The following is an 18,446-nucleotide window of genomic DNA, read 5'->3' as shown; positions in this document are numbered from 1 at the left end:
GGCGTGAGTTACACGCCCACCCCCATCCTCTGCCAAGCACACCTATACACAGCGGTGCCGCTACAGCAAGCCAGCCACCATGGGCTGCATGTGTGCCGGAAGCAGGCGCGGGAATCGGGAAGACCGGTGGGGGGACTTTCTCTCATGCGGGGGGGCGCCCCCCCCCCCCCGCAAAGTACCGCCCTAGGCCTAGGCCAAAACACAGCCCTGATCCCAGCACTGAACCTTGGGTTACACCACTGATAACCTTAGACCATTCAGAGTATTAATCATGAATCACTACTCTCTGAATTTGTTTTTTAGTCAGTTTTCTATCCATTTACAAATTGATCTTTTCAAGCCTGTAGACTTTACCTTACACATTAGCCGTGTGTGTGTGTGGAACTGTGTCAAACGCTTTTGCAGTCTTCTCTTCTCTACATCCTTTTAAAGTCCTGAATTTATAAAGCTTCTCTGAGCTGTCAGAAAAAAGGGGATGTAGAGCTGGAATGACACTCTGCAGAGCTCAGTGAGGGGAGCTCTGAGAGCTGATTGGAAGGAAGGGACAAACCCCCCTTCACACAGGAACAAAGTCGAGGCTATCAGTTAGCTGGAGGTCCCTCCCCCTGTCACCTTTTTTCTCTTGGTGTCAGGAAAACTTGTTAGCGATAGGGGTCTTTTCCACTATAAACTGAAAGAATCCTCCTTATCTGCTCTCCAATGATCAAATGCATAGAATCTATGCCACTAAAGCTGGCCATAAACGGTTTAAATCCCTGCTGATCCAGCTGAGTTTCAAACCATATACAGGCAGACTGACTGTACCCAAGTTGATCAAATTGGGTACAGCCAGCCTGTTGGATTTTACATGTGATTACTGCTAACAGCTATTATAGCTGCTAGCAGTAATCACAGTGTTCTCCTGGCAGGGGTGGCTCCCCCTGCGCCCCAGCCAGGAGAACACAATGGTTCCACAGGAGGGATTTCCCCCCATCAACACTGACCATGGCCCGTGGTTGCAGGAAAGAAAATCGCTCCATCTAGGGCCGTCTTAGCTATAGACCTTCCCAGGGATTAGTCATTTATCTATTTAGAGAATAAGTGCCACTGAGGTGGATTATTTGAGGAAGCAGTGTGTTAATATTCATCATAAACTTCACTATTATTACTAATATTTGTGCTATTATTATCACTTACTGGTTTACTTCTATTGCATCACGTTTATAAAACACGTTTAGTTTCACTTGATTTTCATAAGGAGTATATGTTTTTATTTAGGAACAATGGGGGAAGGGAAAGGGATCACCGCTCCAGGTGGAAATGTGGATATAGAACTCTCCTCGGAACTGGAACACCAGGTGCCGGCTAAGCATATAGCAACATGAGGCAAAAAGAGCTGACGTGTTTCACACTTAACAGTGCTGCCCTATGACCAAGCACTGTTAAGTGTGAAACGCGTCAGCTCGTTTGTCACAATTTTTTGCTGTGGCTTGTATCTGTTGGACTTTTTACTAATAAAATCTATATTCCGGAGTGCGCTGTCCAGAACTTGTTAATTTTTTCAAGCCGGGAAATAGTCTTTTGCTATTGGATTCGTTATTATAATAATCATGACTACTTTGGGTTGTGCTGCCACCTTTAGGTGGATTGAAACTGGCCAAAAAAAGGCAGAAATCCTTCCCCAGGCACAACCCCTCCCGGCTCAACCATGCCTCAGTTTTGTGCTAGTGTCTGAAGGTGATAGATGCTTCCCAGCTTCTCTCAGAAAATGATTTTTTTTTTTTTTAACTTTTTTTTGTGACTTTGTTTCCATATCTCTTGGCCTGTTCCTTACATCCCTGTTTATGTATAACGCTGGATCTAGTTATAGTGGCCTCTAGTGTAAAGCATACCCAGTGCCTCGCTGGCAGGGTGCTCTACCTCAGCTGCAATAGGTGAGGTGTTGGCCTGGAATGGCCCTGCAGCATGGACTGGTGAGTGCCTCTGTGTGTTTGGAGCTGTGGCAGTCTTTATTGGCATTGTTTCATATGTCTTTGGAGGCTTATGAGCAATTGGGTGGCATAGATCAGGGGCGGTGTGTGAAAGGGGCTACCCAGTTCTGTGTTCACCTGCCAAATTTTTCTGGTTCCAGAGTCTCCTGTGCCCCACACTGACACCATGCAAAATCCACCCTGAATAAGCACCATCCTGCCTCCAACCCTAACCAACTGCAATGATACCTGCAGTGATAAGTGTATGGCGAGGCATTTCATGTGTAATGGGGCATGCTGCAGTGTGCTTGGTATATTGAGTGGTATACACAGCATGGAGTGCTGAGTTTATTGTGGTTAGTGGTGCACAGTATAGTGAAGAAGCATGAAGTGTGCTTTAGTGCTCAGTGTGCACTTTTTCTATTTGATTTAGGCCCATTGTTCTTTTGGGACCCCAGAATTTGGGCTTCATATTGTCTCAAATGTCTCCTGCATGTAAGTGTCAAAGAAAATTTAAGTTTTTGTGTGCACATCATTAGATATCTGAGACTAAAGCCTCGGGCATCAAGATCAGTGACACACTGGACACTTCAATAGTGCTGGGCTTTGGTGGCAAAGTTTGTCTACCAGAGCAGCAGCAAACACTTGCAGACAGTAGTGCTGAGACAGACAATCAATGTTGTCCCCACCCATTAAGAGTTGTCACCTGCCACCAAAGACGGGCTCATCAATCAATCTGGTCAGTGTTTTGTTTGTCTATAGCCTGTTTTGGACATTGTGCCTGACAATATGTTTCTTTTACCATCTAGCTAACTATGTAACAGTTTACAGTATATGAGTTCAGCTTGTGAGCTTAAGGGTCGGTTCACACTAGGACGACTTGTCAGGCGACCTAGCCGCCTGACAAGTAGCGTCCCGTTCTGTACAATGGAACCGTTCTAATAGGAGCGACGCAAGTCACTCCGAATTAGAAAAAGGTTCCTGTACTACTTTGGGGGCGACTTGAGGTGACTTGCATAGACTTCTATATAGAAGTCGTTTTGCAAGTCGCCGCCCCTGTCGTGTCCAGGTTGCCTGAGGCAGTCGCGCTGCACGTCGCACTGCCTCAGCGTGAACCGGGGCTTAGAGTTCTCATGAGTAATAATGATACCTTTAAAGCAATGAGTACAGGTGGAATACATAATAAATTAGACTTTGTGTCTAACAGGTCAAGTCATTTTGGAACTTGAGGTGAAAAGTGTGCCTCTAACGTACGTGTTTGGATGCACTGATACCAGCCTGCATGCCCTTCAGGGTTAGAGAGGTGCTTTGAAACAAAGAAAGCGCTGGCATTTTTCATGTGCAACCTACTTCTCAAAGTAAGTTAGCTAACTCCCTGGTGAATTGGCAATGAAGCCTTTGAGACCTATTATCCATGCAAAAAAAAAGGGCTCACACACCACCCTTGCCAAAGAATATGTGCTGAAAGAAATACAAGGGCCACTACTTCTAATAATGATAGTTGTTGGATCTCATACTAATTCTATAAGTTCCTTATTTTCTGAGTTGCTGACCCGTGCAAGTTCTAATCTTCATATCAAACACCATCTTGGGGTTAACTATGAAAAAAACAAAGACTCATTTATTAAAAGGAACTTCACCCATTTTATTTTTATTTAAAGTTAACAGCTACAAATACTGTAGCTGTTTACTTTTATAGACCAGGCACTTTCCAGTCCATGGAGTCCAGCTCTGTTTTTCTGCAAGCAATTATCCTCACTGCGAGTCCCTGGTGCTGCTATTTTGCATTTGGGAGCCAGCTTCCTGTGGAATCACAGCTGGCAACCCACTGCACATGCGCAAGATGTAAGACAGGTCCTGCAATCTTCTCAGACGTGTGACATGCTCCTGAAGGCAGCGGGTAGGATGAGCAATGCCATTCTCGCTTTGGTGAAAGAAGTGGGAGCGGATATCTGTCAAGAAAAGTACCCGCTCCCCGTAAAAGAATAAAATAACCTCAAATGCGTTAGGGGCTGGAGTGGGGAGGAGGACAAGGAAGTACTTTTGAGTATTTTTTTCTGAATGGTGTTTAGAAGTTATTGGGCTCAAATTGACGATTATTTGAGCCATAGTAGTGAGGAGAATTGAAGGAAAAGAATGGAAATTTTTCTTGAACAAAATTCTAACAGACAATTTATTTTTTGTTTGGGAAAATCTTACTTATTGTAATGCACATGTGCATCCTGAAATCGAACATAGAATTTAGAACAGTGGCATGGCAGTTGAGCAGAAAATCATCTCCGTGTGCTTGCCAGGTAAACTAACATTTTCTTTTTTAATGGCTAGACCCTGTTTTCAGCTTAATGCACATGCCAAACTGTGGAAGGAGGAAGACATACTAAGTGAGTGAACACTGCACTATTCCCTGGTAGACCTTGAGTTTCACAATACATTTGAGTTTTACATACATTTTGCTGCACGCACCACTACTAGGCCCATCCCCTTCTCCGCCTGGGTGGTGTGCACTTTGCCATCTTTTCCCTTGACACTGGACCTTTTCCCGATGAGGAGGGGTAGGCCATTGGTTGCATATATTTTTGAATGCATCCCTTTCTTTCCCCCTGTGGCTCCAAGTTTCTGAAAAGCTATGTAAATTATTACAACTCAACTTAATATATCAGTACAATTTCATATGGAGCAAAAATGTATTGAATGACTATGGTTTAGAGAAATTCCATAAATAAGTTAAAAAATAAAATAATAGTAAGAATTGTAGCCTACCATTATACCTAGCCTGGTTTTCGCAGCAATAAGGAGAATAAATAAAGCACTCAGGGTTCCTTTATCCATCCTAAAGCTATTGTGCTCTCTGTCATCCGCACAAAATGCTTTATTGACTAATGCAGGTTGTTTGCAACTACTTTTACAGTCTTCCATGCACTGTAAATGCAACCTTGTGGTGGTGTTTAGAAGGAACACACTTGTTATTTACTGATGTCTTCCAACTTTAACCTTGCTTAATAATTTGTCACAACAAGCATTATTATCATATGGATCCCTATTCAGTCTGGCACAGGTCACACCTTGGTCTTTGTAATCAGTACCCCCAGGCAATGTTGACGGTTTGGCTAGAATGTTCTGAGGCACCAACCTGGATGCATATGTTTTGTCCCAGTAGTATATTAGACTGTGTTGCCTCACCCTGTCCTCATATACTAAGCAGAGCACACTGCATATTATTTACATGTACACAGTCATTTGAATCAATTCATCCCTAATTTGTTGCAGAGCTCCCAGAGACTTGTAAGCAATGTGGCAAGTGATCTAACCAAGTAAATAATCAAAATATGATAGTTCCCATATGAGGCTGGAATACTTTGTCCCAAATGCTCAGAATTCATCATTGACCATTTCTTCAGATATAAAAATTACTGAGGCATAAGAAACTGTAATTCATGCTGAGAGAAGTGCAGACGTGGAAATTTGTCAGTGTCGAACTATGGACTTCTACAATAAAATTCTTCATCTGTAACCAAAGCATTTCAAATTACACAATAAAACCTGAAAATGATTAGGAAAACATTTTTTTCTTTCTATCACAAACACAGAAGTCCCTGATAGAACTGTTTGTGTTTTCCACAGCAGTCAATCAAATTCTCCAATCAAAAACGGAGGTCAAAGTAGCAACCAGTATTCTTCTCTCATCTTCTATAAGAATCCCAGACAGAGGTATGATGAGGAGACTGCTATACCATCGCTATACCATCACTGTGTACAATGATTGAGGTATAAACATACTTTTGGATGTTTGCAACTGAATAAAAGTTAGAATCCCTGCTTAAAAGTTGACTACTTACTGACCTTCAGGGAAAAGTTGCTTAACTGGGTTGTCTTATCCAGACTAATTGTTATTGCTCTAACATGAAGGTAATACTGGCCACACATCAGTAGAATTTTAATCAAGAGTTCATCTGGAAATTCTGAAAAGTTCATGGGAGCATATGATCTTGCCCCCATTGAGTAAATTTTTTTCATCTGAAAGCCCTTAAAATTTCATCCAGACCTGCTATTTCCAGACATATCAATCATTTTTCTGTTGTGCTTAGAACATGCACATTACAATATGTCCAATTTTCCCAAACAAAAAAACACATCCGAATGTAGGATTTTGTTAATTCGAGAAAAAATTCCATCTCGCGCCTTTGAAATTCTTATCACAATTGCAATCTTCAATTTGACCCCACAAACCATTGGAAAGTGAAAAAACAAACATTCCAAAAATCAAAATTCTACTAGTGTATGGCCAGCTTTAGGCAATGCACTACACTGATGTAAATGTACAATATATATGTAAAGCGCTTTGTAAATTGACGGCACTATATAAGTACCCGTAATAAATACAGTGAAAACAAGATGGATAGATAGCATCACCGAAACAATGAACATGAAAATAAGCAAGCTTGGGGAGACAGTGCAGGACAGAACAGCCTGGCGCACTATGGTCTATGAGGTCACGAAGAGTCGGAAACGACTGAACAACAACAATAAATACAGTATGTATGCGTTTGCTTTTATTATTTGATGATGGACTTTGCAAAAAGTAACTGCTCTATCTGATGTTGCAAACCAGGTAAGTGTTGCAGATAAGGCTCCTAAAAGGAGAAGTCCTCTTCTTGTTGGTGATTCAATTGTAAGAGGTGCTTCTTTAGATAATCATGTGGAAGTGTCAAAGGAGTTTAGTTTACCTGGTGCTACTACTAGGGGAGATAAAAAGTGCAATTTAAATATTGTCATCAAAGCTAGTGAAGAGTGCAGTTTTGATATTGTGCACCTTGGCATACATGATTTGTCCCAGAATGTTGTGTGTTCTCTACAAAAGGATTTTCAGAATTTGGGTCAGGATCTTCACCAGTTAGGGTGTACTCTTATATTCTCAGAGGTCTTACTGATCCATAATGGACAACAAGGGAAAGTACTTTGTATAGCAGAGTGCAATGTTTGGTTAAAGGATTGATGCAAAGCTGAAGGTTTTGGTTATGTTAGTCATGATGCTATCAGGTGGTCTGACATTGAGCTGTACAAAGGATATGGTCTGCATCCCTCACACATGGGTTCTGAGCTTTTAGTATTGAATGCAGGAGTTTTTTAAACATGCATTTAAACTGAGAAATGTGGCAGAGGTGTAACTGATGAGGAGCATTTCTGTCGCCAGCAGGTTAAAAAAAAAGTGAGAGTTTGTTTTGCTAAGAACTAGGCTGATGGGGTAGTTACTTCATTTAAGGTTTCTGGTGCTAAACAATAAAGCAGTAGGTAGCAGTGTTTGCCACGTCATGTGCACTAATGCTCAAAGTTTAGGCAACAAGCTTTGAAAGCTGACAGTTCTTATGTTCAGGGACAACTTGGACCTTGTTGCATTTACAGAGGCATGGTTCAAAGATTTAAATGACTGGGAACTATACCAGGGTAAACACTATACAGGAACCACGAAGTAGGGAAGACGGGAGGTAGAGTTGCAATATATGTAGAAAATAGAACGCTAACATTAATTTAAAAAAAAAATTAAATACTCAAGTCCATCTGGGTCTGCCTTCCAAACAGAGAAGGATTTCCCTTCGAATTGGTGTAGTATACAGACCCCCAGGACAGACTGAAGATTGTAATAACTCATTGATTGACAAGATAACTCAAATGGCAATGAAGGGAGGGGTTTTAATTATGGGTGACAAAATGCCTGACATTAACTGGAATCCTTAAGCTGCTATTACAAGCTAGGGGCAGGGATGTAATGGAAGCACTGAATGGGGTTTTTCTGAAACAGTTAGTAAAAAGCCAAACCCGAGGTGATCATATTCTAGACCTAGTACTGACAAATCGATTGTTGAAGAAAATGTGGGTTCTAGTGATCAGCAATGTCTTTGGTTTGATATTAAAGCAAGAACTGAAAATTCATATACAAAAACTTCAGTTTAAGATTTCATAAAGACAAATTTTGCTGAAATAGGGGAATTCTAAAAAATCAATTAAAATGTTGGAGTAAAACAATATGAGTCAGTAATCGTTGGACACTGTTGAACTCTACCAACCTGGAGGCAACTAGATTATATGTCAGGCAAATTGGTAAGAGTAAACGGAAGAGAAAAACAATATGGTTCACTAAAGTGGTAAGTAGGATAGTAAAGGGGGAAAAAAATCAGCAGATCAGGAGATTCAAGGAAACTGGAAGTGTAGCTGATAGAGAAGTGTATAAAAATAGACAAAATGAGGCCAAACACATTATCAGTGCTGCTAAATCTATTAAGAAAAGAAACAAAACCTTTCTGGTAGATCAGCCATGGAAGGAAAAAATACAATTGGATCACTAAAATGAAAACTGGGCACAACTCTTATGTTGAGGGAGGCCTGGATGTAGTAAATCATTTAAAGGGTAACTCCACTTTCATGTGAAAAAAATGACAAATTAAAAAAAAAGTAATATAGTATATACAATTGCGACTCAAGTCATATTGTAATTAAATGTTATTAAAAATGACCTTTCCTTTTCAATCTGCAGCTCTGTAATTTTCTATAAAATGCAATGCAATATGGCTACCTGGAGGTGTTCTGTACACAGAATGTGTACAGAATGCTCCCCACAAACATAATTTCCTGCTTGTGTGACTGGCTCACTAATGATGGTTAATTTTCAGGATTTCTGGAGACAGTGGTAGCAGAGGAACTTACTCGGTTAAAGCTTAATAAAGCAATGGGCCCTGATTGTATTCATCCCAGAGTTCTAAGAGAACTTTGAGGTATAGTTGCTGGACTATTAACAAGTCTTTAATCAGATTTTTAATCAATCTCTTCTAACAAGAGACGTTCCCCATGATTGCAGCACAGTTAATATTGTACCTATCCACAAGGTGTACCTATCCACAGGCCAGTGAGTTTAACATTGGTTGTATTCACCGTAATGGAATCGCTCCTGAAAAAAAGGATCATCGATCACTTAAAAATACATGACTTGCTGGACCCAAAGCAGCATGGCTTTATTGAGGGCAGATAATGTCAGACTAATCTGTTTGAATTTTTTGACGATATTACCAATATTTTGGACCAGGGTGGTGCTGTGGGTATAGAATATCTTGATTTTAGCAAGGCATTCGATACAGTTCCACATAATGATCTAATAGAAAAGTTGTACAAGCTAGGACTTAATCCTTGGGTGGTTCAGGGGATATGCAGTTTGCTGAAGGATAGATACCAGAGAGTGGTTGTAAATGGGATTCAATTGGAACAGAGACCAGTCACCAGTAGTGTACCCAGGGTCTGGACAAGGGGTGGGCAGGAGGGGCGACTGCCCTGGGCACTGTGGTATCATGTGAGGTGGGGGGCACCACAAGGAGATTGGGGGGAGGGCATTTGTGTTGGAAGACGGAATTTGGGGGCAGCAGGGAGTAAGTATTGTTCTAGAAAGAGAAATTTGGGGGGGGGGGATTTGGGGGAAATATGTGCTGGGAGGGAGGGAGGGATTTGAAGTGGAGGGGAAAAGATGTGTACTAGAAGAGGACATTTTAGGGTTAGAGGATTTGTGCTAGGAGGGGTGATTTTTTTGGAGGGGGGTATTTGATTTGGGCGGATTTAGGGGATGGGGTGCACATATCTCTGCTGAAAAGGGGAATTTCTGCAGGGGGGGGGCAGATTTGTACTGGAAGGAGGGGGGTAAGCATGCAGATTTAGTGTTTGGTGTGTTTTGGGGGGGGGGGGGTTGACATGTTCGCCCTGGGCTCTAGATGACCTTGTCCCGGCACTGAGTGTACCATAAGGCTCTGTACTAGAACCTGTTCTTTTTCATCTATACGTAAGTGATCTAACTAAAGGGCTGTTGGGTAAGTTATGTCTTTTTGTTGATGATACAAAGTGTAATAGGGTTGGAATGCCTGGAGGTGTCTGTATTATGGAACATGATTTGGCATTGCTGGAAGATTGGGCAAAGCAGTGGAAACTGCAGTTCAATGTTTCTAAATGTAAAATAATGCACCTAGGGAAAAAGAATACCTTGACAGAATACAACATTGTAGTACACAGTGTTGGCCAGCACTACATAGGAAAAGGAGTTGGGGGTACTTATTGCAGATGATTTCAAAATTAGCAAACAGTGTGGCCAGGCAGTGGGAAAAGTGAATATAATTCTAGGATGCATCACTAGAGGGGTCACCAGCAAGAGGAAGTGGGTTCGGCTTCCCCTACATAGATCTTTAGTGACATCTTATTTAGAATACCAAGTCCATTTTATGGAGACCTCACTTACAGAAAGATATTGATAAAATAAAACAAGTCCAGAAATGGTTAACAGAAATGGTGAGTCTGAGGGAAAAAAAGCTTTTTAGGAAATACTTCAGGAACTTATTATAGAAAGGAAAGGGGAGACATGATTGGTACTTTTAAATACATCAAGGGGGTGAATAAGGTTCAGGAGGGCAGGAGTTTCAATATACAGTAAAGCTAAGAACACGGAGACCTGATTTCAAACTAGCAGGAGGAAAAATCAAAACTAATCTTATAAAGGACTATTTTACCCAAAGAGTGGTTGATGCTTGGAATAAACTACCAGCAGAGGTAGTGAGTCAGTCAACGGTAAGTGGATTCAAACATGCTTAGGACAAACACAGATCTATACTCAGACAAAAAAGTAAAAAAAAAATACAAATACTTGTATAAATAAAAAAATAAGGAAGGACTTGATGGAATACTCTGTCTTTTTTTTTCTGCTGTCTCTTTTCTATGTTTCTATCTATGGCAGTTTAATCATGCTTGCACAATCTGACTGCCATTGATTTTATATACCCAGGTCAGTATAAATGGGAAATGCCTGGTTATGATTTTCAAGGAAATTTAAACTAGAAGCTTGACACTAAGAAAACAATCACTAAATTAATTTTATAAATGAACAACACCCTTATATTCTTGTCTGATTACTAAAAAATTCCCATGACCTCATTCATAATTAGTGTGTCATTCATAGTGAAATGACATGGTTCAGCGCACAGTGTATGATGGGCTTTCACTAGGCAAGCAGCCCTGCGTCTGACTCACTGCCTATAGCTGTCAGTGTGCTTGTTGTGGAACCATTGGCTTCCACAACTACACTGAGCACATTTAAAGCATTGCCTGTACTATGTGTTACATGGGAAGACTAATACACAAAATATTTTGTTGAAGCTACGTTTCAAAATGCTAAAATGTGTAAGATAACTACTCAAATGTTGATGGGAGAAAAGAAATGTTCCATTCACTCTGTACAGGTTCTGCATAATTGTAAGTTTTCCTGTTCTTATGTACATCATGTAATCATTTTGTGGTTTAAAATAAACATATCTGAAGGTCAGGATCAGTATTCTATCAATAGAGTCTTTAGGCACACTACCATTGGTGCTAGGATCACCTCTTAATCATGTGTTTTAGTTACTGGTCCTATCTGGCTTAGAACATTATGATGATATGTATTTGCATTTAAATGGGATCACTGTATTTCTACAGATGATCAGAAAAAAAATTGTGTGCCCTTTCCACCTAAAGATTCAGGTATTCTGTGCCTAATGCCGCGTACACACGGTCGGACTTTTCACCTGCAAAAGTCCGACGGACGCCGCCAGACCAAGTCCGGCGGACAATCCGACCGTGTGTGGTCTCCATCGGACTTCCGACGGACCGTTTCGGCCGGAAATCCGACGTACTTTAGATTTGAAGCCTGCTTCAAATCTTTACGTCGTACCTCCGCCGGACTCAGTTCCTGACGGAAAGCCCGTTCGTCTGTATGCTAGTCCGAAGGACCAGATACGACGGAGGAGCAGGTTACTGCATCTCGCGCTCGCTGCAATAGGAAAAACTAATTTTCCCATTGCGGCGAGCGCGGGGGGCATCCCAGGCCCTTAGGTCTGGTATGGAACTTTAAGGAGAACCCCCTACGCCGAAAAACCGGCGTGGGGGTCCCCCCAAAATCCATACCAGACCCCGATCCGAGCACGCAGCCCGGCCGGTCAGGAAAGGGGGTGGGGACGAACGAGCGCCCCCCCCTCCTGAACCGTACCAGGCCGCATGCCCTCAACATGGGGGGGTGCTTTGGGGGAGGGGGCGCCTTGCGGTGCCCCCCCACCACAAAGCACCTTGTCCCCATGTTGATGAGGACAAGGGCCTCTTCCCGACAACCCTGGCCATTGGTTGTCGGGGTCTGCGGGCGGGGGGCTTATCGGAATCCGGGAGCCCCCTATAATAAGAGGGCCCCCAGATCCCGGCCCCCCCACCCTATGTGAATGAGTATGGGGTACATGGTACCCCTACCCATTCACCTAGGTAAAAAGTGTCAATAATAAAACACAACACAGGTTTTTAAAATAATTTATTAAACAGCTCCGGGGGGGGGGGTCTTCTTCCGTCTTCGGGGGTCCCTCTGGTTCATCTTCTCCCGGCGTCCGGTTGGTTCTTCTCCGCTCTCCGGCCTCTTCTCCCGGTGTCCCAGGTCTTCGGCCGGCCCCTCTGCTGTCTTCAGGTAGCTCTATTGCCAGCGGAGGTCCGGACTTCTGGGCTTCTTGGCTTCTTGTGTTCTCTTCTCTTCCCCCAGATGTTGACACGACGCTCTCTCCGGCTGGACTGGTCTCTGAGGGCTGCGTTGTGACTTATATAGGCGGAGACCCCGCCCCCATATGATGTCACAGTCCCTGGGCATGCTGGGACTGTGACGTTTTAGGGGGCGTGGTCGACCACGCCCCCTAAAACGTCACAGTCCCAGCATGCCCAGGGACTGTGACATCATATGGGGGCGGGGTCTCCGCCTATATAAGTCACAACGCAGCCCTCAGAGACCAGTCCAGCCGGAGAGAGCGTCGTGTCAACATCTGGGGGAAGAGAAGAGAACACAAGAAGCCAAGAAGCCCAGAAGTCCGGACCTCCGCTGGCAATAGAGCTACTTGAAGACAGCGGAGGGGCCGGCCGAAGACCTGGAACACCGGGAGAAGAGGCCGGAGAGCGGAGAAGAACCAACCGGACGCCGGGAGAAGATGAACCAGAGGGACCCCCGAAGACGGAAGAAGACCCCCCCCCCGGAGCTGTTTAATAAATTATTTTAAAAACCTGTGTTGTGTTTTATTATTGACACTTTTTACCTAGGTGAATGGGTAGGGGTACCATGTACCCCATACTCATTCACATAGGGTGGGGGGGCCGGGATCTGGGGGCCCTCTTATTATAGGGGGCTCCCGGATTCCGATAAGCCCCCCACCCGCAGACCCCGACAACCAACGGCCAGGCTTGTCGGGAAGAGGCCCTTGTCCTCATCAACATGGGGACAAGGTGCTTTGTGGTGGGGGGGCACCGCAAGGCGCCCCCTCCCCCAAAGCACCCCCCCATGTTGAGGGCATGCGGCCTGGTACGGTTCAGGAGGGGGGGGGGGCGCTCGTTCGTCCCCACCCCCTTTCCTGACCGGCCGGGCTGCGTGCTCGGATCGGGGTCTGGTATGGATTTTGGGGGGACCCCCATGCCGGTTTTTCGGCATAGGGGGTTCTCCTTAAAGTTCCATACCAGACCTAAGGGCCTGCAACGGGGCTCGCAAGGTTTCAATCTCGCCAAAAAAAGCGGCGAGATTGAATTCCTTTTCTAGTCCCGTCGTACCCAAGTCACGTTCAAAATGAACGGACTTGTCCGTGTGTGGGAAAGTCCGTTCATTCTGAAAGTCCGGCGGAAGTCCGTCGGGAAGACCGGATTCCGGAAAGTCCGGCCGTGTGTAGGCAAGTCCGGCCGTTCAGAAAGTCCGGCGGTAGTCCGCCGGAAGTCTGGCGGCAAGTACGTTGGACCTAGCTTTCTAGAAAGTCCGACCGTGTGTATGCGGCATAAGGATTTGTTTAGTTTTGTATAGAGTAGGGAAGAGTTATTGTCTATGTCAAAGGAAGGTTCAGCCCCTTATTTGACTTGGGACCATGGTCACCAAGACTGAGAGTGAAGCCCCGTACACACGGGCCAAATGCCAGGCAACATCGGCTGGTTCAATATAAACTGGCTGACATTCGGCCCGTGTAAGGCAGCAGGCCTGACAGAGGCAAACCATTTGGCTGGCTTTTGTCGGACGAGCATACTGGAAAACCAGCAGCCATCCAGCTCCTGATCAGCGCTCTCAACCAATGGCAGAGAGCGATGATTGGAGTGTTCTGGTGGGGGGGCTGTCCCCCCTGTCAGAAAACAACAGCTCAGCAGGGGAGATCGCTGTATTAGCGTTAGTACAGCGGCCCTGACTGGAGCTCACAGTTTTTTTCGTTCAACCTGATGGGCTGAATGGAAAAAAACGCATAGGGGTTGATTTACTAAAGGCAAATAAACCGTGCACTTTGCAAAGTGCTGTTGCACACTGCAAGTGCAGTTTCTCCAGAGCTTAGTAAATGAACAGAAGCTCTGCTGATTTCCATCATCCAATCATGTGCAAGAAAAATGCTGTTTTTTTTTTGTTTTTGTTTTTCTTGCATGTGATTGAATGTACTTTGCAAAGTGAAGCTTTACTTCATTTATTAAGCTTTGAAGCAACAGCACTTTGCAAAGTGCACAGTCTAATTGACTTTAGTAGATCAACCCCATTGTGTGTATCAGGCTTGTACCAGGCTTGAGGGGAGAATACAGAGGTTTGAGTAATCACCAGAAGAGGGCTAGAGAGTCAGTCCTCCAATGGGAATATCTGTTCTGCTGACAACTGTCTAATGCCGCGTACACACGGTCTGACTTTTCGGCTACAAAAGTCCGACAGCCCGTCAGACAGACTTTCGACGGACTTTTGGCAGACTTGCGGCGGACTTTCTAATGAACGGACTTGCCTACATACGATCACACAAAAGTCCGACGGATTCGTACGTGATGACGTACACCGGACTAAAATAAGGAAGTTGATAGCCAGTAGCCAATAGCTGCCCTAGCGTGGGTTTTTGTCTGTCGGACTAGCATATAGACGAGCGGATTTCTGGGTCCGGCGGAGTTACGACGTAAAGATTTGAAGCATGTTTCAAATCTGAAGTCCGTCAGATTTGCGGCTGGAAAAGTCCGATGAAAGTCCGGGGAAGCCCACACACGATCGAATTGCCACCGGATTTGGTCCGTCTGTGTCTGTCGGACTTCTGTAGACGAAAAGTCTGACCATGTGTACGCCCCATAAGAGGGAATATCTCTTACTTTGGGCTCATGTTAAGGTAAATCTATCCAAAAGTAGACAGCAAAAAAATTTAAAAATGACATATGTTTGAACCTTTCTCTACCCTAGTCGAAACAAATTGAAAAAAAAAGTTTTGGCTTTAGATATACATTAAATCTAGCCCTGCTATAAGCTATCGTCCTCATCGATAGACTCCTGGGGATCCCTGCCATTGGAGGTATCTCCACCCAGCCCAGAAGCAGACTCCTAGCTCGACCCCTATGGGCAGATCACAAACCAGGAACCGTTTAAGTATGGCCCCCCCCCTCTTTTTTTGTAATCATACCAATACTCTAATCCATGTACATTATGCTGTAAACTGACATGTGAACAATGATGTTGAATAAAGTTTATCTTTGTTAAAAAAAAAAAAAAATCTAGCCCTGCTGATGGTAATACTTTTAATAGCTAACTGGGGAAAACAGCAGTCTTTTAGGGTGCAATCAGCTTGAAAGTCTTATTCTATTATCTAAATGCAATGCTGTATATCACCAGTGCACAATTCAAAAGAAGTCTGGGAACTTGGGCAATGCACTGTGTCAGTGGGAAATATGCAGAGCTGTTCCTTCCAGCAGTAATAACATATGTAAAAACACAGAGGTGTGAAGAGTAGCATGGGAAGGTCTGAAGATATCCCAGTAAACTGGTAGAAGAGATAACCACGGTGCGAAATTATAATGTGACTGTTTTCTGTAATAACACCAATGTGCAGCTGAGGACACTTTAAAGTCCTAAAACATCTACTTTGTAAAAATCCAGATCTCTAGTGAGGTGTGAAATTTGGCACATCAGCTAGTCACATAGAAGCTGCCATGTTGAGGACAGATCGGCACACAGAGGTCTCCCAAAAAAGACAACCAACCAAGAGACAACTTCATGTCTTTCCTTCCCACCATTTTAGAAGACTTTCTTGCCTTTTGTACAGCGAATTAACCAGAATATTAAGAATGAGCACGGATAGCATTGTATGAGATATTAAATTTCCCAGTGCAGTCTGAAACGAGTATATGTGTTTTTTTTCATATTCATTCATAAACTGCTCCTACACACTTCCTACTGAATTTCACTGAAGTGTGAAGAGTAAAAACCATGTGAATCATTAAAGATACAGTAAAGGGCCACTTAAATGTAAATCTATGTTCATTGAACACCTACAAAAACACCCATCTACTTTTATTGGTGATAAGGGTCTGTTTACACATTAAAAGACTTTTTAGTTCTTTTAGTATTTTTAAGCAGCAGATCACAAGTGCTGAATTACTGACAGAGCCCCAGTGTGAATGACCCCATTGTTAACCAGGCACAGCAATTTGGGTACACTACGTGAGAAAAACTCACAGGAAAATATTTAAGGGAGCAGTAGTCCTAAACTGCTATCATTTCAATTTTTATGCTTGTTTTGCAAAGCAGATATTGTACACCTGGAGAACCCAAGGTACTACCTACCAGCAGCTGCATGAAATGTCTTCCCACAGAATTTACAGGACGGTAAACACAAATTTATATACACTCACCGACCACTTTATTAGGTACACCCGTTCAATTGCTTGGTAACACAAATTGCTAATCAGCCAATCACATGACAGCAACTCAATGCATTTAGGCATCTAGACGTGGTGAAGATGACTTGCTGAAGTTCAAACCAACCATCAGAACGAGGTAGAAAGGGGATTTAAGTGACTTTGAACGTGGCATGGTTGTTGGTGCCAGACGGGCTGGTCAGTATTTCAAAAGCTACTGATCTACTAGGATTTTCACACACAACCATCTCTAGGGTTTACAGATAATGGTCCAGTGAGCGGCAGTTGTGTGGATAAAAATGCCTTGTTGATGTCAGAGGAGAATGGGCAGACTGGTTCAAGATGATAGAAAGGCAACAGCAACTCAAATAACCACTTGTTACAACCAAGAGATGCAGAATACCATCTCTAAAAGCGCAGCAGAAGACCACACAGAGTGCCACGCCTGTCAGCTAAGAACAGGAAACTGAGGCTACAATTCGCACAGGCTCACCAAAATTGGAGAATAGAAGATTGGGAAAATGTTGACTGGTCTGATGAGTCTCGATTTCAGCTGCAGCATTCAGATTGCAGGGTCAGAATTTGGTGTAAACAAAATGAAAGCATGGATCCCTCCTGCCTTGTATTACAGGTTCAGGATGCTGTTGGTGGTGGTGTAATAGTATGGGGGATATTTTCTTGTCACACTTTGGACCCCTTAGTACCAATTGAGCATCGTTTAAACGCCACAGCCTTCCTGAGTATGTTGCTGACCATGTCCATCCCTTTATGACTACACTATACCCATCTTCTGATGGCTACTTCTAGCAGGATAATGCACCATGTCACAAAGCTCAAATCATCTCACCACTGGTTTCTTGAACATGACAATGAGTTCACTGTACTCCAATGGCCTCCACAGTCACCAGATCTCAATCCAATAGAGCACCTTTGGGATTTGGTGGAACAAACTTTGCATCATGGATGTGCAGATGACAAATCTGTGAACCAATACGGACCAAAATCTCTGAGGAATGTTTCTAACACCTTGTTGAATCCATGCCACGAAGAATTAAGGCAGTTCTGAAGGCAAAAGGGGGTCCAGCCTGGTACCTAATATTATTATTAGGTGTACCTAATAAAGTGACCGGTGAGTGTATATGTTTTGAATAAAATGATGTCCTCACAGGTTAGAAGATAAAAGAAAAACTAATGGGTAACTTGACATGCCACCATTTACTCAAAACTGGAATATATTTTTTTTTAGGCAATGACCCTTTAAAATATGCAGCAAGCTGGCTTGCCATTGTGGCATGATTAGTAGGCTTTCATTTACGTTTCGCATGGCTAGATACATTTCTTTGTGTTATGTCACCCTGTCACATAAGCTTCTAGTGGTGACTGCAAGCGTCCATGCCAGTGCACATTGCACAGGCATGTTCCGCTGTTGTCACTGTCAGGAAGCCTTCTCTGAGCAATGACCTACAGCTGTCACTGGAGCTCATGCATATAGATAGGAAGTGGCTGGCAAAAATCTGCAGAAGACAAGCAGTACTGAGATTGAAAAAAAAGATAAAAGCAAGTATTTTATAAACATGGAAGTTTATGAAACCCTGTGCAATCTATCCAGTTAAGAATTGTATCTATTTTACAAAATACTTTGTAAAACAAAGGTCGTATGTAGCGTTTTAAATTGGAATGGTGGCAAAAGGATGTGCTCACTGATGAGGCTGAAATTAGCATATAAGTATAAGGTGGTAGAGTGTTCAAATTTTTTTAACCCCAACGTGTGATTCAAAAAAAATAAATAAATAAAAA

This window comes from Aquarana catesbeiana, linkage group LG02, assembly GCF_042186555.1.
Source record: "Aquarana catesbeiana isolate 2022-GZ linkage group LG02, ASM4218655v1, whole genome shotgun sequence".
Lineage (NCBI taxonomy): Eukaryota > Metazoa > Chordata > Amphibia > Anura > Ranidae > Aquarana > Aquarana catesbeiana.
The sequence above is the reverse complement of the archived record's forward strand: the minus strand, read 5'-3'. Positions refer to the sequence as shown.